General features: G+C 41.5%; 1 protein-coding gene across 12 annotated transcripts in view; it reads left to right on the top strand.

The window, feature by feature from the left end:
• The window catches only part of ZBTB20 (zinc finger and BTB domain containing 20), a 1,517,062-nt gene that overhangs the window by 844,619 nt on the left and 647,524 nt on the right, over positions 1-24,919 (top strand). Inside the window, exon 4 of one of the 12 annotated variants that reach the window (XM_029578311.1) lies at positions 17,982-18,019. The exons of the other annotated variants lie outside the window; for them this stretch is intronic. The gene's annotated coding sequence lies outside the window, so the exon portion shown is untranslated. The remainder of the gene's footprint in view (positions 1-17,981; positions 18,020-24,919) is intronic. 12 annotated transcript variants of the gene reach the window in all.

Here is a 24,919-nt window from a genome sequence, read left to right as displayed (position 1 = left end):
CCAAAGACAAAGCAGCATTAACATTGTGCTTAATGACATCAAAATATATTCTAGCACTATTTACGTTGCAAATATCTCAGCTAAACATACAGAAACTAAGGATAAAAATGCAACTATTAAAACTAAAAACCTGTAAAAGCAAAAGACTCTATTTTAAAAAGGCTGCGTGTGTAAAACACGAGGGTTATGCAGGCGGCTGGGCTTGCAGGCAGCCCATGCATATTAGAAAAGGCCCAGCCACACATATCACCCCCGTTACGTGCAGAACTGCCAGGCCCTGAAAAAGAGGTGGGCCAGGGGGTGGGGTGTGGTCTGGGGGGGGGGGACGACAGGCTGGGACAGCGTCATTATCCGTTATCCTAGGGAAGCACGCACCGGCAGCCAGCCAGTGCGCAGAGGTTACTTCTGCTCCGGAGGAGCAGTAAGTGATGAAACAAAACATATGTAGCTAGGAAGGGGTTGGGGTCGGAGAGGAGAGGAGAAGGGAAGGTTAGGTAGGAGTATAGAGAAGTTCCCTCACAGTCCGTTCCTTAATTGGAGCAGACCTGGAGGGAACTGGGGACTGGCCGATCGCGTAGCCATGCGTAGGTTATAAAATCCCCCCCCCCCCCATGTGTGCAACTCGCGGGTTGCCTGCGGCCATCGGATTTTATAACATGTGCGTGGCCATTTGCACGTGCCGGGAACTGCGCACACATGAATGCGTGTGCAGGTCTTAAAATCGACCCCAAAATGTCTTAAGTTTTAATCCCAAAACATTATATATGTGCATAAACATGTTTCAGAGTATGAGTAAAGGGTTTCAGCATCATGACATACCCTTGGCATGGATCAAGATCCTTTAGTCTCCTTATGTGTTTAATTCGCCTGCCCTTTACCACTAAAAGGAAAATTAGAAGGGTGCTCAGGGAATAACACCAAGGCTTTTTGTTTTTAAAACTTTTTTTTAAAATGCAGCAGTTCCCATTCTTGCCTGTGTTTTCTATCCAAACTGCTGGAAGAGAGAGAGACATGGGATAAATAATCCTGTCATACCCAAAGAAATTTTACAGGGGGAGGGGGGTACCAGCTGAAGCATGTATCTCTTCCCTTCCTCAGATTTGGAAATAAATCACCAGCAGGAAGGAATAACAGGGGTGTGCTGGAAAACAGGAACAGTTAAAGCAATTCTGTTATGCTGTGTATCTTTAATTTTAGATGTGAAGGGAGGCTAATTAACTATATGGGGACACTTTAATGCATACTCTATTGTGTATTATTACCTACTTAAGGAACATGTAACTTTCCCACATAGGCAAGCTGTATGCACCTGTTCTGCTTAGTCTCTCCTCTTCTGCCCTTTTGTTGCCACAGTTCAAGATCACAAAATATCCCACTGAAAACAGTTAAAAAAAAAAAAAAAAAAAAAGCCTACGGACTGAAATTGGAGAGTTAAATACCTGTATTTTATCTTCTTTGAATAATTCCCCTTTTTCATAAATTTGAAGAACAAATATCAGGGGAGGGAGTTATTTAGTAGCAGCTTCTCTATTTGTATTTTCCACTAGTTTTTATTTTATTTTTTAAAGTTGCCAGTAGAGCCTATGGCAGAACCTTGATGAGTCGGGTGTACCAAACATTTTTCTGATAGACACCAAATGTGATAAAAATAAGCCAAGTTTAGAGTTAGTCCAGCTACCCTGTAAAGTAATTATCATTTTACTGAAAATTAGCCCATGATGCCATGCCATGGGGCCAATTCTGTAGGCTCTGCCAATCTGTTAAAATTAAACTGTTTAAAGGGCATGCTCGAGTCCTCTTGTCACTTTATTGTGAATGTAAAAGGTTCATAAGAACATGCCATACTGGGTCAGACCAAGGGTCCATCAAGCCCAGTATCCTGTTTCCAACAGTGGCTAATCCAAGTCGCAAGTACACAAACATTAAATAGATCCCATACTAATAATGCCGGCAACAAGAAGTGGCTATTCCCTATTGATTAATAGCAGTTTATGGACTTTTCCTCCAGGAACTTACCCAAACCTTTTTAAACCTAGCTACACTAACTGCCCTAGCCACATCCTCCAGCAATGAATTCCAGAGCTTAATCATATATTGAGTGAAAAAGAATTTTCTCTGATGTGTTTTAAAAGTGCTACTTGCTAACTTCATAGAGTGCCCCCTTGTACTTATATTATCTGAAAGAGTAAATTACTGATTTGCATTTTACCCGTTCTAGTCCTCTCTTGATTTTATAGACCTCTATCTTATTCCCCGTCAGCTTGAACAGCTCTAATCTCTTAAGCCTTTCCTCATAGGGGAGCTGTCCCATCCCCATTATCATTTTGGTGGCCCTTGTCTGTACCTTCTCTATTGCAACTATATCTTTTTTGAGATGCAGTGACCAGAACTGCATACAGTACTCAAGGTGCGGTCTAAACATTGAGCGATACAGAGAAGAAAGAGAAAAGCTTAAAAAGCAAGGCCTTACTTTATTCCTATGGTTGCTTACAACATTTAAAGTCCTGGTTTAGTTGCAAGTAACAGTGCTGAGCACAGTAAGTGTAAAGAGCTGCTTAGTCTATTTGTGTATTTTAGCCAAATTCCCATGTTTCCTGCAGCTGATTATGGGCATGTTCTGCAACACATTTTTTGGGGAAATGCGTACATTTTTGCATAATGTTTTAGATTACTGACTATGGACAAAAAAAATTTTTTAATTGATATTCTTTACCAATTGTCAAACTGCTCACTTTTTTTTTTTTTTACTTGTGGACTTGACACCAGCCAAGTTTCCAAGGGGAAATACACACATGCTTTCCCTTTGAAAACCATTGTAGGTATTGTTTTATTTTAGTTTTATTATAGTATGTTCATAGTTCTTTCTATTTATTTTATTTATTTATTTAAAGGCTTTTATATACCGATGTTCATGTACTGGTACATATCACGTCGGTTTACATAGAAACAAAGTTGGAAATTACATCGAACAAGAGGTTACAAATAACAGGGCAAATAACAGGGCTAACTTGTAAGAGATTATAGAAAAGGTGAGAACGATTTAAAATTATTATTACAAAAAACACATAGTAAATAAGTCAAGCTCGGATTAACGAAAGCCTTCTTAAGCCAGGGTGCATATTTTAGTCCAATTAACTGGCGTAATTATGGTTACGGCATCATATATCTGGCGTGGAGTAAGAAAAGCGTGAATCGGGACCTTTAAGTGAATGCCTTTGTGAAAAGCCAAATTTTGAGCTTCTTTTTGAACGTTCGACAACAAGTTTCTAGACAAAGGTCCGTGGGGAGAGTATTCCAGTGAGAGGGGCTGGCAGTTGAGAATGCTCGTTTCTTGAGCAGTGATTTGGCTGGAGGTGCATATAAGGTGCCTAAGTAGCTGGTTCTGATAGGTCTTAGTGAAGCGTGAGGACAAAGTGGGTCGCTTAGATCTAGCGAAGTTTGGGAATAAATGGTCTTGTGGGTTATGGTTAGTACTTTGAAAATGATTCTATATTTAATAGGGAGCAAGTGTAGGTTTTTTAAAATAGGTGTGATGTGATCGCGTCTACTAGAGTTGGTTAGAATCCTGGCTGCTGAGTTCTGCAACATTTGTAGTGGTTTGGTGGCGATAGCTGGGAGGCCAATCAGCAGCGAGTTGCAATAATCAATTTTTGAAAATAGAATTGCTTGGAGGACTGTTCTAAAGAACTGAAAATGGAGGAGAGGTTTCAGCCTTTTCAATATGTGTAGTTTGTGAAAGCATTCCTTCGTTGTGTTTTTGACAAATTGTTTGAGATTCAGTCTAATGTCGATAGTGACGCCTAGGTCTCTTACGTGTGTGGGGGAGATCCTTAGCGGTGTGACTAGATTGTTGGTAGCCTGAAAGTTGTCATCCAAAGTGAACAGCATGAGTTCCGTTTTTGAAGTATTGAGCACTAAGTTGAGGCTAGTGAGGAGTGAGTTTATGGACTGTAGACAATTGTTCCAGAAGTTGATGGTGTTGGAGATAGATTCAGTGATTGGCAACAGGATCTGGACGTCGTCGGCTTATATGAAGTTTGTGATCTTTAGATTTGAGAGCAGATGACATAGGGGGAGGAGATAGATGTTAAACAGGGTTGGGGAAAGGAAGGATCCTTGAGGGACTCCTAGAGAGGACTTGACCGGGTGAGAGTCCTTGTTACTAATTCTGACCTTGTATGTCCTGTTGTTAAGGAATGATCTGAACCATTCAAGGGCTGAACCTGAGATGCCTATGTCTGAGAGTTGGGAGATGAGGATAGAGTGATTTACGGTGTCAAATGCTGATATATCGATTTATTTATGATTTGCAATTAAGTGTCAAACTAAACTAAACTACAAAGTATTGGCAGACTTTTGCTCCTACTTTTTTGTAGTTGGTAGAATTTCTGCCTGTGGAAATCAAATCTGCTGGTATTAAGATTCAATCGATGCTTGCTATTTTCTGATCCCACCCCCAAAACACACCCACTCAGAACACCTCCCCCAGACATGGCTGAAAGTCCAGGTGTTTTGGAACCCCTTTGTGTGCCTGAGGGAGGGCAAATTTCAGATAGCTAATTTAGCCAGGAACAGTATTATGTGATTTATTAATTTGGTGTGCTGCCCTTCATTAATATATCATTATTTACTCACATGATAAGCTTTTGCCCTGAATTAATGCAAAATTTACCATAGGATTAAAAAAAATTTAAGAACTAAAAACCTGCATTGTTACAAGTTTTATCTGTGAAATATTACTTTTGTCTTGAATTAATGCAAGAATTTGGTATATTTTCTTGGGAAAGCTCTGATCTTTTTAAATAAATAATTTTATGTACACTTTAGCAAAATGTGTTAGACAACATTATACATAAAAATTAATATAGGTTATAGATTAAATACATTTGAAATAGAATGAATGAATACAAAAAATACCATATTTGCAAGAAATAGTAGCTTCCATAAAAAATGCTTATAGATCTGTAGAGAGACCTCACAAAAGACAATAAACCACCAAAACATGATGGCAGAAAAAGACAGTTTGGCCCATCTAGTCTGCCCATCTGTCCAATTGATTCAGCATTATAATTCCCATTACTTCCTTAAAGGCCTCCTGTAGTTATTCCATGCTTTCTTGAATTCAGATACTATGTATTTGTCTCCATCACTTCCATTAAGCATCCACCACCCTCTCTGTAAAGACATATTTCCTAAGATTACTCCTGAGTCTGCTTTCTTTTAACCTCATTGCATGACCTGTCATTCTAGAGCCTCCTTTCCATTGAAAGAAGCTCACCTCCTGTGCATGGAAACCTTTGAATGTCTCTTATCATATCTCTCCTTTCTCGCCTTTCCTCCAGGGTGTACATTTATTTATTTATTTATTTATAGATTCTTTTATACCGCGGTACGTATAGACATACATCACCTCGGTTTACAGTGAAACAATAAATTAGCAACAGGCTTTACATGTAACAGTTACATGTAACATGTTTAGATCTTTAAGTCTATCCCCATATGCTTTAGATGGAAGACCACGGACCACTTTAGTAGCCACCCTTTGAATAGACTCTATCCTGTTTATATCCTTTGAAGATGCAGTCTCCACAATTGTACGCAGTATTCCAAGTGAAGTTTCACCAGGGGACCTATACAGGGACAATATCATCTCCTTTTTTCTGTTGACCATTCCTATGCAGCCAAGTATCTTTCTGGCTTTTACCAGAAACCATTGAAATTTCTACATTTTTTTTGTTTTTAATAAATATATAAAATACAATGCAAGGCATCACACAGAGATGAAGTGCTCAGGTTCAATGTGAAGAGAAGATGGCTGCCACTACTGTGGCCACCCATGTTAAGCAGCCAATGGTACTGAGGATGCATCTAAAAAGAAGTGCTCCTCCAACCCTTGGATTGGTTAACCACCTAGCTATGCACTCTGAAGATGGAGAGGGGTAACAGACTGCTGAGGGGAGAAAATCAGGAAAAGAAAAAACAATAAAATAAGGCATAGAAATACATTGATATAGTTGCAAATTGGAATTTGTATACTTGTTTACCTAGGGCAGTAAGAAATCAGAGGAATAATCTCAACTGGGCAGACTAGATGGACCATTTGGTCTCTATCTCTTTACTTATGTTGCTATGTTTATGTAATTCTGGGAAAAAAAAAAAAAGATAAGGTCCAGATGAATGTGCAGCAGTTCTCTTTTTCTGATCAGTAGATGTCAGCAGCAATACTGACAGTGTGCCAGGAGTCAGAGAGTCCTTTCTGTTTGAGTTGCTATTCGCGTATTTTGAATTTAGCCACCACCCCTCCCCCCCCCCCCTTTTTTTTTTTTTTTTGCTGATTGGTTTGCTGTCTTGTTGATAGGAATCTAATTGGATGAGATACAGACACAAGCAGCCTGCAGCATACTATTGCTGCCAGAACTGCAGGGGAAATGGAGCAACTGTTCCCAGCACAATACCAATATTTGAATTGGTTCTGCTGCTAGTAACCAGCTGATATGTGTATTTTGTGGTGGCTTATTTATTCTGCACTGAAATGTTAACTATGCGGCCTCTCCTGCAGTCGCAGTATCGTAAGAGGCTGGGGGCCATGATTACAGACAGTATAATTTAGGATGTTAGTAATTTCAGTACATAGCTGGTAAGCTTTGCATCCAGATGAGGATAAATCTAGGAATCTACCATACCTCTCAGCAGAAAGTTAAATCATCTGTTTTAGAGCATGAACATTTTTAGAAACACACTAACTGCTGGTTATAAGGCTGTTTGCAACATGCAATTACTGGGAGAGTCCAGAAGATTCTGCCACCTTTGTTGACCGGACATCAGGTTTTCACCTAAGAAAAAACAAATATCCACCCTTCAATAAAAAAAAGAATTGAACATGAACACTGTTCTAGTCAGAGTTTTCCTATGAAGGTAACTTTCTCACTTCCTCCCTCTCTGCTCTGAATTCATTACATGGAGTTGTGTAAATCAATAGTAAATGCTAACCGCCTACGCTCTACTCAGTTATGCAACATCTCATACCCAGTACACAAAGATTTTTAAAAGCACACATAGAACCTTTACATTCAAATACTCTTGCATAATTGAACTTTTCTATAGCCAAGAAAAATAAAATAAATGAAATAACAGATGGGGAATGTTAAATTTTTTTCTTTTCCTTGAGCTATTGTTGGGAGAAGTGTTTAGCTAGCATCAGCTCATGACTGCCTGTAAAGTGCCCTAGGGTGCAATTTTATGGCCTATAAGGGCTAGTGCAATAACTTGATTTTAAAGTGATCCTTATATGCACTTATTTTTGTATGGGGAATAAACATCTAAAACTGGTTTGAGGTGTTTCAAATTTGAAATTAATTTTCTTTCTTTTGTGAAAGAAAGGAAACAAAACCATTTAAGGTTGTGAGGATTTCATCTATTGTGGTTCACAAAACTTGATGTACAGTTTGAGTCCAATTTTCAGTAGTCTCCGTAAGTCACCAAATACGCATATAAGCGGGCCTACAAAGATTTATGCTAGTATTTTATAAACTGCATGCCAGGAGCTGCGCAGTCAACCCTGGGTATTTCTGCATGAAAATATGCACGGATGTTTCAGTATCTGCGTATATTTGTAATGCAGGAAAAACATACTTTATCTACCCATTTTACAAAATTGTGTGCATATATTTTACACATGTAATAATTGTAACGTGCTTGTAATAACCCTGAGTTACATGCAGAAGCATGTGCTTTATAATGAATGTGTGTACTCCACTTCTGAAAATACTTGTATGTGTACCTGCAGTGGCCAGTTCACCCAGACTCTCCAGCACTTGGTTCAGATCTCCCTCCCAAAAACTGCAGGTGTAAAAGCAATCTGTATAGCAAAGTTTAAAAATGAATCCAGCTTCCAAAATAGCAACTTGGGTATACTTCCAAACACTGCTCTAGAATGCTCTTAAATGGCCCCTTTTTTTCCTATGTTAACATTTACATGCGGCACCAGAATGCAATATACTCACAATGTTTACAAACTAGCATATGCACATGGGTAACGTTTCCCTGGTAACTTTAAAACCTAACAGCTATGTTTGAATATTGCTGGATAACTTTACTTTAACTGGCTGTATTCAAATGATGTAGCTGGTTAAGTGCCAAAAATGAAATTTAAAATTAAAAAAAAAAAAAAGGTAGTGGATCTGCAGGACCAATCCCCCATCTCCCTAAATGTGTTACTGATGTGGGCATTGGGCCCGATTTCATGCCCCCCCCCCCCCAAAAAAAACAAACAAACATAGGAACAAAGTTGGAGACCTATCAGTCCAATGAGCTACTCAACCCTTCTTCCATTCTTGGAGGAGAAGTCCATTACCTGCTATTAGGTTCACTTAGAGAATAGCCACTGCCATTAGCAATGGTTACATGGAATAGACTTAGTTTTTGGGTACTTGCCAGGTTCTTATGGCCTGGATTGGCCACTGTTGGAAACAGGATGCTGGGCTTGATGGACCCTTGGTCTGACCCAGTATGGCATTTTCTTATGTTCTTATGTTCTTATGTTCATCACTGCTTAAAAGATATCGTCCTCTGGGTCCCCTTCTCAACACCACCCCAACCAACAATGTCCCATCTCACCTGGCACCCCTGAAAACTCTCTGAGCTGCCGAGACCTATGGGTGTGATAGCAGTCTTGATATGCTGATAATCTTCCTTTTGCTTGACTTAACTATTGTGTGGTTGCCAAGTAGCTTTGAGATTCTTTTTAGGCACATTTCCCAGCATGAGTATGTCTATTGTTGGTGCTCAGTCTATTTGTCCCTATGCACGCAGGAGTGTCTAACAACCAGACAACAAAGGATCAGATTTGGATGACATTTGACATGGGGAGGGTAATTTTCAAAACCATTTCTGCAGGTAAAACATTACTGTGCCCATGAACTTTTCAAATATTACACTTCCTATATGCAGGTAAAATTAAGAGGGTAGGGCCTCTATACATGTAAGTTTCTCCTAGGACAAGCAGAATGGTTGTCTTAACACATGGGGGTGACATCATCAGGTGGAGCCCGGCTCGGAAAAAGTTTTCTAGAAACTTTGACTGGCACATTGAGCATGCTCAGCATGCCACTAACCACGTGTCCATGAGGGGTCCCTCGACCGCAGTGTCAGGATTGTCGACACCTGGGGGAAAAGAGGACCTGGTGGCTACCGGGCCTATGCTGTCTTCTCCACTGCCAGGTCTCCAGGTCAAATTGGATGCTGGAGACTGACCAACATCGCTTTCTTCTCGTTCCAGGTCTGGATCGTCACCGTCTCCCTTGGTGCTGGGGAAGACCGGGCCAAGTACCATGGGAAACCTTGGAAGCACCGTCACCAGTCTTCGCATGAGACCAAGCTTGGGAAGCCACTGGTACTGGTTGAGCTGCCCCTGAAGCGGCCCTGGGCTGAGGAAGCATCGCCCTCCATTGAGCCCAAGAGCCTGAGGCGATCACCACAGATTCCAGTGCTGGACATCAGTCTTCCTTAGGGCTCCGAGGGGAACCAAGTAGCGCCGTCTCCTCTTCCAATTGTCCTGTCTTTGGTAGTTTTTGAGGAGAAGTTAGAATGCAGAGTACGGTTGGTGTCGGCCGAGCCCTACAAGGTATTGAGCCGCCGGTTCCATCGGGGCCACCACTGGTGCCAGAACCAGCACCATTGATGCTGGCACTGTTGCTGGAGCACTTAGACATGCTCCTCTGTGTCCTACCGACAAAACCACTGCCAGTGCCCCAGGTGCCGTCAATGCCCCAGGGGGGCATGTTGCCTCCAACAGAGACCATTCCCAACACTGATGCTTCAGATGAGGGAGGGCCGGTGATGCCTCTTCTGGGGCTGACTCCGCAGCCGGCATTGTCCCAGTCCCTGCTGGGTCCATCAAAGACCTTGGTGCCTCCTCTGCCCACGGTGCCCTCTGTGCCTTTGGGGCCCTCAGTGCCTCACCCCATGAGCAAGGTTAGGGTTCCCCACTGGTGTCCCCGGGTACTCTCAGTGATGGAGGTGATGACTCCAAGGCATCACCTCCATCTGTTCCCTTCTAGCTCCTGACTGTAGTGGACTCCAGGCACAAGATGCTGAAGGTCCTCCAGTTTGTAGATGCACCCAAGGAAGTAGTGGCAGTCCCAGTCCATGACACATTCAAGGAATTGTTTGTTCGGCTCTGGGAGCACCCTATTTCGGTACTCCTCATGAATAGTAAGACTGATATGGTGTATCTAGTTCAGCCCACCTTGGGGTTTGAATGACATCAGCTTCTGCTCCACTCCGTGGTGGTAGAGTCTGCCCTATGGAACGCAAAGCATTCTCATACCCATGCCTTGGCTCCTCTGGGCCAAGTGCACAGGGCTGTAGATGCTGTGGGGAGGAAAGTCTTCCAGGGCTCCATGCTGGCTACCCGTATTGCTTGCTACCAGTTGTACATGAGCCAGTATTCCAGGAACCTCTGGAAGCAGGTCTGATCTGGTCAAACACCTACCTCAGCAGCTGCAGGAGGATTTCCTGAAGGTGGTCCAGCAGAGCTTGGAGTGTGACAAGCACAAGGTCTGTTCCAGATAAGTTTGAGATGGCAGTGAGAGTGGCCACAATGGGCATTGGTGCCCACCGCATGGTATGCCTCCGTTTGGAGGTTCAGGAGTGCCTTGCGGACTTGCCACCTACCAGAGAGAATCTCTTCAGGGATAAGATTAGAGAGGCAGTGGCACAGCGGAAAGATCATCATGAGACCTTTCAGCATTTTTTGTCCAGCACCTTGGACCAGCAGTCCTTAGGCAAGAAGTCCTTACAGGAGGAAGCTAGATGACCGTGTTACTGTCAAGAAAGTACTACCTGCCGGTGACCAGGGTGAGGGCTCAGCAGGCTGGCCCTAGGACTCACCCTAGGCACCCTCAGAAAAGCCCTGCCATGGGCTTTTGACTGGCTGTGATGGAGTGTAGGCCTGTCACCCATGCCTCCAATGAACATTCTGATCGGGGGCCGGCTTTGGTTCTTTGTGGATCATTGGCCAGCCGTCACCTCAAACCAGTGGGTCCTGTCCATCGTTCGGGGGTACAGGTGAAATTTCCAGGGTGTACCAACAGACTTTTCCCCTTGCTCCTCTTGGGGCGTGTCGGTAAATCAGGAAATACTCTTAACAGAGCCCTTTGCCCTTGTAATGGCCAGGGCAGTTGAACCCGTTCCACTAGGGCAACAGGGTAGCGGCTTCTACTCCAGGTATTTCCTGATTCCAAAGAGAACAGGAGGTCTTGGTCCTATTCTGGACTTGAGGTCCTTAAACAAATTCTTGAAATGGGAAAAGTTCAAGATGGTTTCACTGGGCACCTTGATTCCTCTCCTGCAGGGGGGGGGGGGGAGACTGGCTTTGCTCCCTTGATCTAAAAGACACCCACATCCACATCACAATTTCCTGCACCCACAGGAAATATCTTCGGTTTGTAGTGGGCGAGAAACACTTTAAGTACAGGGTGCTGCCCTTCAGTCTTTATGCACCCCGCATCTTTACGAAGTGCCTAGCGGTGGTAGGGGCCTACCTGAGGGAGCTGCAAGTGCAGGTCTTCCCCTACCTGGACGACTGGCACATCAAGAGCACCACCTGGGAGGGAGCACTACGGTCTCCTACACTCCACCATTCAGGTACTAGAGACCTTAGGCTTTCTAGTCGACTACCCAAAGTCTCAGCTGGTCCAGTCACTGCAGCTGGACTTCATTGGGGCGAGGTTTGACACTACTCAAGCTCTGGCATTTCTGCCCCGGGAGCAAGCACATACCTTAGTGTTCCTGGCAGGAGCAATCTCTGAGTCACCAGGTTTCAGCGCACTGTATACTGTGCCTGTTGGGACACATGGCTGCAACCGTCCATGTCACTCCCTTCGCTCATCTACACATGTGCAGGGCGCAGTGGTCTCAGTGGTGGCAGGCCACTCAGGACCTGCGGGTGCACATCAGGGTTTCTCAACCGCTCCAGGTCTCCTTGTCATGGTGGAAGACCCTATCCAACTTAGAGACCAGGGGTTCCCTTCCAGGCTTCCCCTCAAGTTGTTCTCACCACGGACACTTCCTATCTGGGCTGGGGGGCCCCCGCACCCAGGATTGATTGGTCTCTGCAGGAAGCACAGTTGCATATAAACCTCCTGGACCTTCAGGCGATCCAATATGTGCTTTGGATGTTTCAGGATCACCTGGCCAACAAAAAGTGGTCCTCATTCAGACTGACTGCCAGGTATTGATGTGGTACTTGAACAAACAGGGAGGCATGAGATCGTTCCTCCTCTGCCAGGAAGCTGTCCAGATCTGGACATGGGCTATGTCCCAGGTCACCCTGCTGTGAGCCATGTACCTGCCAGGAATGGAGATTGTAGTGACAGATGGCCTGAGTCATTCATTTCATCCCCACGAATGGTCCCTGAAGGAGGAGGTTGAGGATTGGATCTTCCATCTTTGAGGAACCCCAGATGCGGATCTCTTTGCTTCCCCCTACAACAGGAAGGTAGATCAATTCTGCTCTTTGGTCAGGGAGAATGGCAAGCTGGCATCAGATGCCTTCAACCGCCATTGGGGCATGAGCCTCCTTAATGTATATCCTCCGCTTCTATTAGTGTCAAATACTCTCCTGAAGCTCTAACAGGATCAAGGAACCATGATTCTCATCGCTCCTTATTGGCCGCGATAGATCTGGTTCCCACTCCTGCAGGATCTCTCCTTTTAGGAGGTGATCAGTCTTAGGATCTTCCCAGACTTTATCATGCAGGATCAGGGCAGACTGCGCCATCCTGACCTCCAGGCCATGTCTCTAATGGCTTGGATATTAAGAGGGTGATTTTACAGCCCCTGGACCTCTTGGAGGATGTGTCTCTGGTCCTGGTAGCATCTGGAAGCCTTCCACTAGGAAGTCATATGGCCTGAATTGGAGGAGGTTCTCCATTTGGTGTGAGTGCTGTGGATTGAATCCCTTCTCTTGCTCCTCACCAAAGCTACTCAATTTCTTCCTGCACCTCTCGGAGTCTGGACTAAAGACAAACTCCATCAGAGTACATCTCTGTGCCATTGGAGCCTACCACCAAGGAATGGATCATTCCATCTGAACCAGTCAATAGTCCTGCCTACCTTTTCCCCCAAGCTTCATTCACACCAGGGTGAACAGGCTCTGCACAGTTTAGATTGCAAGAAAACTTTAGCCTTCTATCTGGAGTGGACAGCAAGCCATACTATCTTCACACTTCACTAGATGTACATGTGTGTGGATAATTTTCCTTGGATAATTTTCAAAAGGAAAGTACACGCATACTTTCACTGTAAAAGAAAAAAATTGGTGCAGTTTGCATTTATGCGACCAGTCTTATAATCACTGTCTAAAAATTGTTGGTCCCCTCTGATTTTCTTATCAATTGGTCCATCTTTCGGCTCATTTTCCTAAGCTGAAAGGTATTAGGTACACATTATTCCATTTGTTTCTAGTGGTCCTCCTTTCAAAGCCTATCATCTTTTTTTTTTTTTTTTTTTTTTACTGTTGATGCTTATCTGACGCTCTTATAGTGGTATTCATCAGTCCTTAAATGACACCGTGCTCAAAGGCTTTGAAAAAGGACACAGCTACCTTTTAGTCTTTCTTGACCTATCAGCAGCTTTCGACACAGTAAACCACTCAATCATGATTGACCGTCTCTCCAAAATTAGTGCAAAAGAAAAAACCCTACAGTGGTTCACATCCTATCTATCACAAAGAACCTACCAAGTGTCGATCGACACCCTCTCAAAGAAAATAAACCTTGACACGGGAGTTCCCCAAGGCTCCGCCCTATCTGCAACACTCTTCAACATTTATCTGCTCCCGATATGCCACTTCCTCTCAAATCTTAAACTGACCCACTTCATATATGCGGATGATATCCAAATATTAATCCCAATACACAACACTCTGGAAGACACCTAAAAAAAACAGCCACTTACCTCACCAAAATAAAACTATTAACCAACATGAAACTCATCCTAAACCTTCGATAAGACAGAAATAATCATACTGGACAGAAAGAACAACACTCCTCAACTACCACCTCTCATCTTCATGAACCAAAAAGCCGCAATCTCACCTGTCACTCATGCCTGCAACCTAGGAGTCATAATTGACGATGAGCTATCCTTCAAGAACCACATCACTTCTAAAATCAAAGATGGATATCACAAACTCCTAGCCCTACGACGTCTAAAATCTTTCCTATCTCCCAACGACTTCAGAACAGTCCTTCAACAACTCATCTTCTCCAACCTGGACTACTGCAACTCCCTACTATTCAAATTACCTCTCACCACCATCTGACCACTACAACCGCCAGAATACTCACTGGAACTAAAAAACACGACCACATTACTCCTACACTTATTTCACTACACTGGCTCCCAATAAAATTCAGATAGAATACAAAATACTATACAAAATAATATACAAAAAACAAACAAACTGGCTAAGTACATCTATAAAACTACACTCCCCAAACAGAAACCTCCGCTCAGCCAACAAAGGTCTATTAAAGATTCCACCTACTCGTTCCAAACAACTTACCTCAACTCGGAAGAGAGCCATATCCCTAGGAAGTCCCAAACTCTGGAACACCCTCCCAACTGAACTTAGAACACAGCATAATTTAAAAACCTTCAAAAAAAAATTAAAAACCTGGATGTTTACCAAAGCCTACCAAAACACCCAATGACTCTCATATATTACTTCACTCCTACTGGCCCTATGCAAACCATGTGGAACTAATGCAAGCACGTAACACATACATAACTGAAAACCACATAGTTTGAAATACGAACTACGTTTATAAAACCTGTAATATGTATGTTAACAATCACATGAATCTTTGGAAAATATGTTAAACATCGAAACTTTTGTAAACCGTTGTGATGGTGAAACCGAACGATGGTATATAAAACTCGACAATAAATATACCGCATCACCTCTAAACTTTAGTCTTTTTGCAACTGGATACCCTGTCACTATTTGGTTTAAACAAAGAAATTGAATGGGCTGCTTTGTTGTAAGATTTGACATCACGCTTACTGAGCAACTTTCTCTTTGGTTGTCTATCTTGGAACAAAGGTTCTGTTTATATATATACACCATTATGTATATATTATGTATATATATGTATATATTATGTATATATTATACATTATATAATATATAATATGTAATATATTATATTATAATATATTATGTATATATTACACCATTATGGTGTATGTATACACCATTATAATGGTGTATACATACACCATTATGTCACTTCTACATATAGTTTCTGCTTTTAAAGCTGCTTCTTTGCTCACTTTTCACCTTTAAATCTGCTGTCAAAAATCTCTTGACTTTCATTGCAGAAACATGCATATATGTATGTTTAATATTCTCTGGCCAAGTAAGATTCATGATGTCACGCCCATTGATAAACTCTCTCATTGGTTGTCTATTTTAGCATGCAAGTTCTGTTTGTATATATACCGCCATGTTGCTTTCATTTTCTTGCTGTCAAAGCCACTGACAAATGCTTTATTGTAAAAACAGGTATGTATGTATTTTTAATATCCTCTACTTGTGCCAAGCTTTGCTGGTCTGTATTCTAAAAATGTTTATTTCTATTTTGATTTCTGAGATAATTGAATCTTTGTTTGCTTTAAAATTGTCTCTCCTGACGCAGCCTTGCGAAACACTGTCGGGGGGGGGGGGGGGGGCGGAACTGTATTTGCAATTTGCTTCTGAGTTGCGATAGAACCAGTTAATCTCCAATTAAAATACATTTAATACTGATTCTTGTTAAATGCCAAACTGTGTTGGTTTGTTTGGAAATAAAATTCATTTGATTATTCCAGACCGCATCATATTATACTGCAGCACACGTTTGCCTATTTCTGTTTGAATGTGTTTTGCGTAACAATCAACTTGCTTTTGTGGTATTTACCTATTCATTGGTGGATATATCCTTATGGCAATGCAAGCAGAGGACACTTTCAGTTACTCAGGGGCGATCCGGGAATCTATTGACCAGTGAGTCTGACTTCAGTGCTGGAAAAATAGTGGAAACTATTCTAAAGATCAAAATCACAGAGCATATAGAAATACATGGTTTAATGGAACACAGTCAACATGGATTTACCCAAGGAAAGTCTTGCCTAACAAATCTGCTTCATTTTTTTGAAGAGGTTAATAAACATGTGGATAAAGGTGAACCAGTAGATGCAGTGTATTTGGATTTTCAGAAGACGTTTGACAAAGTCCCTCATGAGAGACTTCTAAAAAAGCTAAAATGTCATGGGATAGGAGGCAATGTCCTTTTGTGGATTACAAACTGGTTAAAAGACAGGATTAAATGGACAATTTTCTCAATGGAAAAGGGTAAACAGTGGAGTGCCTCAGGGATCTGTACTTGGTCCGGTGCTTTTCAATATATTTATAAATGATCTGGAAAGGAATACGACGAGTGAGGTTATCAAATTTTCTGATGATACAAAATTATTCAGAATAGTTAAATCACAAGCGGATTGTGATAAATTGCAAGAGGACCTTGCGAGACTAGAAGATTGGGCATCTGAATGGCAGATGAAATTTAATGTGGACAAGTACAAAGTGATGCATATAGGGAAAAATAATCCATGCATTACTACTACTTTGTTAATTTACCTAGAGATGGGTAGAAAACCAGATGGTAAAATGTAAGGCAAGGCTTTGGAACCAAGTGGATCCAAGCCCCAAAACCACTAAAGTGTTTGGCCTAGAATTTGAAGCCTGCTTTGCAGCCTATACTTCCTCGCTCTACCCTTGATAACTTCAGGAAATCAATGTCCCTGGAATTTCAACTTGTACTGCTGTTGGGAGAGGAAAATCCTGCTCCACTCTATCTTAAGTTTGTGACCTGAGCCATAGAGGGGGAACCCTGTTCTCCTGCCAAATCAGCTTAATTTCTTCTTCCTTTGTCCTCCTTACTTTCTCCCATCCAGCTTGCTTCCTTACCCCTCCATCCACTCCTTTGAGTCCATGCTTTCCTTCCTTCCCCCACACCAAATTATTCCCTTATTCCTCTCTCCGTATTTTTTATTTTTCTCCTTCCTTCCACACATCAGCTCAGCCCCACCCTCCACCTGTTTACTTCTTGTACCTTTATTCTCCCTACCCCCCACCCTGTTTCATTTGTCCCCCTTGTGCCACCACCATTGGCAAGAGGAGATCGTGCCTTCCTAAAAATACCAACTTTTCTCTACAGCATGATTCTGTTTGTCTCGTATCAGCCGCATGGTGCCCATAATAAATATTTGAGTTATAATTTTTCTTGTGAAGGGGAGGGCAGGTGTGAGCATTATAACTTGTTTTAACTTCCCTTTCTTCCTCATCCACTCCCACATCAATCTCCTTAACTTCAAGAATCCATATTTAAACTGTCTTGTATTATTTGGCTTTTGAAACATTTTAAATTATTACATATTGTATATATATTTTTTAATGCAGTATAGAATTGCATTTTTCTGTGTTGGGCTGTATAGTTATTAATGGTAAAGTGCTGTATATCTTAAGAAAATAAAAGCCAGTCTGTTGTTTATTTCCATGTGCCTACCCACTAATAATGCTAAATAGATGTGAAAGGCCATTTGCAACAATATCCACATATTTCCCTTAGCTTTTAACTAATCAAAAAGCAAAACAATTGAGTTTTTACAAAACTAGTACCAGAATACAGAACAGAAAAACCCATAAAACAATTTTATATCACCAGTTATAACTAGTTTTACATTTTTTCAAAAACAGTCATAATGCCATTCATCCGTAGTAGTATTCTAGATATAATTCAAGTAATATAATTACCACCTTTTAAGAATTGATTTATCAGATAATTTATTAAAACTTCTATCAGATTTTATTTGTGAATTGTACTTTAGTAATATACACATTTAACATTCACATTTGCATTTTTTTGTTGTTATAGCCATCCAATCAGCTCATGCGACTTCAATGTGGGGAAAGGTAAGCAGGAGAAAAAAATCCAATGGGTTTCCTAGGAACACTGAACAGTTAATTTGAGCTAAAATAAATCTCTTATTTGGTTCTATTACCAAGTAAAATTAATATACTTGACCTCCTGCTTAAAGGCATATTAACTCAGATAAATTTTTATTTTTAGGCATCATTGTTAAGCAGAGGGAAAATTTGCTTATTTTATGCATGATAACTACATCAGGCGCAGTACATTTAATTTGAGATAAGCCAATTTGAAGTTACAAGTTTAATCTGAAAATATATTTTATTGTTACTTCATAGACATAAGCCATGTTTTTTCAAAATATTATTTAGGGCCATTGTCAGGACACACCTACCCAGTCAGGTTTTTCAGGATATTCACAATAAATATGCATGAGAGAGATTTGCAAAAAACAAAGTGGAAGCCGATCCACAATAGCTATACAGCGATAAAAACTAAGAAGGATCGGTATAAAAAGGACTTTTATTAAATCTTGCCAACTGGCCGAGTTTCGCTCTTCAAGGAGCTGCCTCAGGGGCTACTAATAACAAGTATAAAAACACACATACATAAATATATGTAAATACAAAAGAACAGTACATATATAATAAATTAAAATCATAAATAAATTATAAAATATAAAACCAAAATGATGTACATACATATAAATATGTGAATATTTCCAAAAATAAAGACAATGTGGGCCGGATTTTAAAAGGGTTACACGCGTAACCCTTCTAAAACGGCCCTGCGCATGCCGAGCCTATATTGCATAGGTTTCCGGCGCGCATGTAAGTCCCGGGGCTTTCTTGGGGTGGGAGTGTCGGGGGGGCGTGACACGGTCAGCGCGTCATCCGGGGGCGGTGCCGCGGTGTGGTTTCGGCCTGGGGGCGTTCCGGGGGTGTGGCCGCGGCCTCCGGACCAGCCCCCGGACCGGAACATGGCGTGTGGCGGCCGGCCCGGCGCGCAAGGCAGGCATAACTTGTGCGATAGAGGTGGAGGGGGTTTTTAGATAGGGCTGGGGGGGTGGGTTAGGGAGGGGAGGGGAAGGTGGGGGGAGACGGAAGGAAAGTTCCCTCCGAGGCCGCTGTGTTTTAAAATGTACCCCTGTATGTGTATATAAGGATAGTCACAGCAATTCTCTCAAGCTGTTAGGGCGGTGGTATCAGCCGTATCAGTAACCACAGAGAATAAGAACTGATGTACCACACTAAATCCAGCTCAAATGTGTACATCCTGGGTGCAAACAGAATTTTTGCTCATTAATTAGACCTCATACATAGGCACCTTATAATGCTAAATAGCATTGTAATAAATGCACCAAAAGATATAATCATAGGTCAAGTAATGACGTTTTTTTTGCTTCAGTGCAAAACTTGTCCACCAAATAGTGAGAGTTAAAATGAATCATATACGTAAATTTTCTTCAATTATTCAAAAATTCCAAAGGGTTTTACTTAGCTTGATAGCTTGGTAGTGCGAAGAAATGCCATACTTCCATCGTGTAAGAGGCTCAGATTATTATATTGGGCTTTAATAATTTTATTACCATGCTATTTAGCATTATAAGATGCCTATGTATGAGGTCTAATTAATGAGCAAAAATTCTGTTTGCACCCAGGATGTACACATTTGAGTTGGATTTAGTGTATATAAGGATATACATTAAAAAGTAAGAATACGTATGTGTGTAAATGTATCATAATGGCGGATGCACAGAATGCTTTGAGAGGAGGGGATGCAATAAAAGTGAACAATACCTGTATTAAAGAACTTTAGGTAGAATGAGGACTGGGTTGAAAATCCCTGATTTAGGGCCGGATGCTTATAGAGATAGATAATACAAATTTTCTCTTGTGACATTTCATTGCTTGTGAATTATTGGCATGTTTATCACTGTGCAAAGAGTGGAATTTTAGTAATAAGAATAGATATTTTGTCTACTTTGGTTGCCCACCTGCTAATTAGAATAGTGGGTACTGCCTTGGTATTTGCAATTTCGGTGAACACCTTTTAGAGATGAGAGCAATGTTCTCTGTCATGAATGGAGCATACTAATTTCTTGCACCAGATGCCCAGAGGAGTCATTGACAAAAGGTGAGTTTCCCTTACATGAAAAAATTTTTCTTACTGAGCTTCCTACAGGTACCGAACATTAGCAGTCAAATAAGGACAGTATTACTGGTGCCTCCTGCCGCTCACAATTTTATTTTGGGGGACCAGAACCTAAGAACATAAGAAAATGCCATACTGGGTCAGACCAAGGGTCCATCAAGCCCAGCATCCTGTTTCCAACAGTGGCCAATCCAGGCCATAAGAACCTGGCAAGTACCCAAAAACTAAGTCTATTCCATGTAACCATTGCTAATGGCAGTGGCTATTCTCTAAGTGAACTTAATAGCAGGTAATGGACTTCTCCTCCAAGAACTTATCCAATCCTTTTTTAAACACAGTTATACTAACTGCACGAACCACATTCTCTGGCAACAAATTCCAGAGTTTAATTGTGCGTTGAGTAAAAAAGAACTTTCTCCGATTTGTTTTAAATGTGCCCCATGCTAACTTCATGGAGTGTCCCCTAGTCTTTCTACTATCCGAAAGAGTAAATAACCGATTCACATCTACCCGTTCTAGACCTCTCATGATTTTAAACACCTCTATCATATCCCCCCTCAGTCGTCTCTTCTCCAAGCTGAAAAGTCCTAACCTCTTTAGTCTTTCCTCATAGGGGAGTTGTTCCATTCCCCTTATCATTTTGGTAGCCCTTCTCTGTACCTTCTCCATCGCAACTACATCTCTCCTGAGATGCGGCGACCAGAACTGTACACAGTATTCAAGGTGCGGTCTCACCATGGAGCGATACAGAGGCATTATGACATTTTCCGTTTTATTCATCATTCCTTTTCTAATAATTCCCAACATTCTGTTTGCTTTTTTGACTGCCGCAGCACACTGAACCAACGATTTCAATGTGTTATCCACTATGACACCTAGATCTCTTTCTTGGGTTGTAGCACCTAATATGGAACCCAACATCGTGTAATTATAGCATGGGTTATTTTTCCCTATATGCATCACCTTGCACTTATCCACATTAAATTTCATCTGCCATTTGTTCTTTATAACTCTTTGAAGTTGGGAATCTGAAGAGAATGTAAAAACCAGCCAGATGTTTCTGGAATAGGAGAGATAGCAAGGAGTACATTTAACCAAAGCTTATTGGAAAAACATTGCAGCTAAATTTTTTCATGTATTTTGTTTTTTGCATTTGCTTCTTATTCATGCAGTACCTTGTATCAACTGTATTTACTTTTCTTTTTTTTTCTTGCCCTGCAGTTTCCTTCTGTTATTTTGGGTTTCTAAAACAAAAGTTGAAATTGGCCTTTATTGGGTTACGATGCCATGAGCCTTTATTTGCAATTATCTGGAGTATTTCCCCTATTATATATCCCTTGCTAACATAGCTCCTAAGTCTGGCCACTAGGTGATACCACTGAGCAATAGCCAAGACTCCTTCCCCCAAGAGCTGTGACCACTGACTCTGCAGCATATCTAGCCAGCCCGAGAATCAGAAGCCATGCCAAGAATTGAACCCAGGACCTATCTTGGAGCTATAAGTGTCTCTGTACCAACCCTACCTTGCATCAACTTATGAGAAAAATCACAAAGTAAATCCAAGTAAAATAGCATACATTTTTAGAGTCCCGGATCTTATCCGCTACTTTCGAGCTGCTCAGTTTAAAAAACTGGTGGATTTACAATCCTCTCGTCGGCAGAAGCTGTGGGTTCTTTTTAATCAGGAACTTCTTGGCTCTGTTCCGATAGGCAGCCTTATATGGCAGCCTAAGCACACCTGAACGGTGAATCCGGGGGCGGTGTTACCTCCCTCTACACTTATGCTGCTTCACCTGTGGCGTCATTGTGGTAATCTACTGGTGGGCAATAGGGAATACATGCTAGTACCCATTTATATTATAATAAAGCTTTCCGTCCGGGCTGTGAGAGCTCAATTTTTTTAGATTGGAAAAGACGGGGCATCACGACGTGGGGACATGTTTGGGGATCTACAGCTTTACGCTCTTTTGCCGAGCTTCAGCGAGCCTATGACTTACCTGAGTCGGCTTTGTATCCTTATTTGCAATTGGCACATTTTGCTAAGGCCACCGGGCTTTGTTCTCCCCTCGCTCAGGAGCCCTCTGCTTTTGAGACACTATGTGAGAAGGCTCATAGTTGCCCCAAAATGTTATCCCGGTTCTATAAAATGTTACTGGTACAGGACCCTCCTCTTTCCACCTTTCAGAAGGCTTGGGAGCGGGACCTCCAGGTCAGCTGGATCCCTCAGATATGGAAGTTGATCTTTCGGCGGCTGGGCAGGGGACATATTGCTGCCTCTCTTATTGAGAACTCGTACAAGCTTTTATACCGCTGGTACAAATGCCCCTCACAGCTACATACCTTCTTGCCTTTATATCCAGATACTTGTTGGCGAGGTTGTAGGTTGCCCTCTCTTACCCCTGCTCAGGCGTTGTTGGGCTTGGCACCCACTGGGCTCTCGCAGGATACTAATCAGTTAGTTCTATTTGTCTCTACTGCCAGCCGCTGTGAGATTGCACGTTTATGGAAAGATACCAGAACTCCCAAGATAAAGGACATTCACAACAGAGTGCGGAAAATTTATTTATTATCCAAAATTACAGCATACAAAAATAAGACAGTTTCCCGCTTTGCATCCATTTGGCATCCGTACCAGAAATGGCTTTCTAGTACCCCAGGGGGTCTTTCTCCTTAAATACTATGTTGGGGGTGGGAGCCCTTTGTGTTTTTTCTTTTTTTTTTTTTCTTCATTCTTGTGGGAGTAACCCATAGGTACATCTATCTTCTATTGTGTGATTCCATGTATGCTATGCTTTTCTATTCATTGTGCAGCTGGGGGGGGGGGGGGATACCATATTCCTTAAATGTAAACAACCTGGTTTTGATACTCTATGCTGCACCTACAACTGTACCCGGTTTTGTTCGCAGCTTTGTGCAGTTTATTCTGTATATCGCATTTACTGTTTGTTTGCTCCGATCTGTAGGTTTCATTCTGTTGTTGTTTCAATAAAAACCTTTAATAACAAAAAAAAAAAAAATAGCATACATTTTTGGTTGATTTCTAGTTATATCATGTTGCTTAATACAATGTATCAGATTTAAACCTTGGATTTTAGCAAAATTACAAGTCTTTGTACATTGTATTGCAGAATGTATCCTCTTAAAGACAACGAAAAAGTGCAAATTAAAACCAATAGTTTTATTGCAAAATGAATTGTCTAATAGGGACAATAGACATAAGGATGTAATCTGGTAGCACTGATGGCAGAGGAAATGAATATGCCAGCAGGAACATTTTAGATATTGCAGAATTACCTGTTGAGGCTTAATATATAGCATGCATTTCAGAAGTTACTGTACAGAAGATAAAAGAGATCAAAATAGTACCAACTGGATCACTCAACAATCAGACTTTTCTCTTTGGGGTAATCTTATATTAGTCTGATCTCTCCCCATTCTTTATTCTAATTTAGCACTCTGCTAGAATCTATGTAATGTATACCCTAGAAAAAGGAGGTGCAGGGGAGATATGATACAGAGCTTCAGATACCTGAAAGGTTTTAGTGATGCACATTCGACAAATATTTTTCGTTGGAAAGAAATCAGTAGAACTAGGGGTTCACCAAACGAAACTCCAGGGAGAACGACTCAGAATCAAGGTCAGGAAATTTCTTCTCGGAGAGGGTGGTCGATGCCTGGAATGCTCTTCTGGAGGAAGTGGTGAAGACGAAAACTGAAAGACTTCAAAGGGGCATGGTATAAATACTGGATCTCTAAAGGCTAGAGGATGAAAATGAAGAAAAGAATGCATGAGGGTAACTTGCTGATGTCACAGTTACTACTATCCTTAACCAATAAGCCTTCATAATCTTGATGCAACTCCATCATGGCTCTCTGCTTTGATGGCAGGGGGAAAAGGGGAATTGGAGTCAAACAGCAACCAACGAGGGCCCTGACTTTTATGGTCTGGGAAAGTAACAACATAGGCATAACCTACTCTGCGCAGCATATGCTAGCATAAGCTTGCTGGGCAGACTGGATGGACCATTTGGTCCATTTTTGCCGTCTTTTCTATGTTTCTATATTTCTATGAAAGTAGGCTTTTTGCATTTATAAAAATATGGAAAATGCCTACTTCTGAAAATGTGTTTGACATAGAATGATTCAGCATGGAAAAGAGATGGCTGAAAGGAGAATGATAGAAATATATAAAATCGTGTATAGGATGGAATACATAAATAGCAGTCAGTTATTTACTCTTTCAAATAATACTAAAACAAGGGGACAAACTAACAACCAGCAGATTTGAAGCAAATTGGAAGAAGTATATTTACACTCAATGCACAATCAAACTGTGGAATCCATTACTGGAGGATGTGATCAAGGCATTTAGCAATTTTGGGGTTTAAAAGGGATTTGGACTAGTTCCTGGAGGAAAAGTTCATAATTACTATTCAAAGATCAATCCACAACAATGTATCACAGAAATCTTCTGTTCATCAGCACAGAAACATAGAAACATAGAAATGACGGCAGAAGAAGACCAAATGGCCCATCTAGTCTGCCCAGCAAGCTTCACACATTTTTTTCTCTCATACTTATCTTTTTCTCTTAACTCTTGGTTCTATTTCCCTTCCACCCCCACCATTAATGTAGAGAGCAGTGATGGAGCTGCATCCAAGTGAAATACCTAGCTTGATTAGTTAGGGGTAGTAGGGGTAGTAACCGCTGCAATAAGCAAGCTACACCCATGTTTATTCCCTTTACCCAGACTATGTCATACAGCCCCTATTGGTTGTTTTTCTTCTCTC

The sequence above is a fragment of the Rhinatrema bivittatum genome, chromosome 15 (genome assembly GCF_901001135.1).
Source record: "Rhinatrema bivittatum chromosome 15, aRhiBiv1.1, whole genome shotgun sequence".
Taxonomy (NCBI): Eukaryota; Metazoa; Chordata; class Amphibia; order Gymnophiona; family Rhinatrematidae; genus Rhinatrema; species Rhinatrema bivittatum.
Note: the sequence above shows the minus strand (reverse complement) of the source record. Positions and strands in the feature narration are given on the sequence as shown.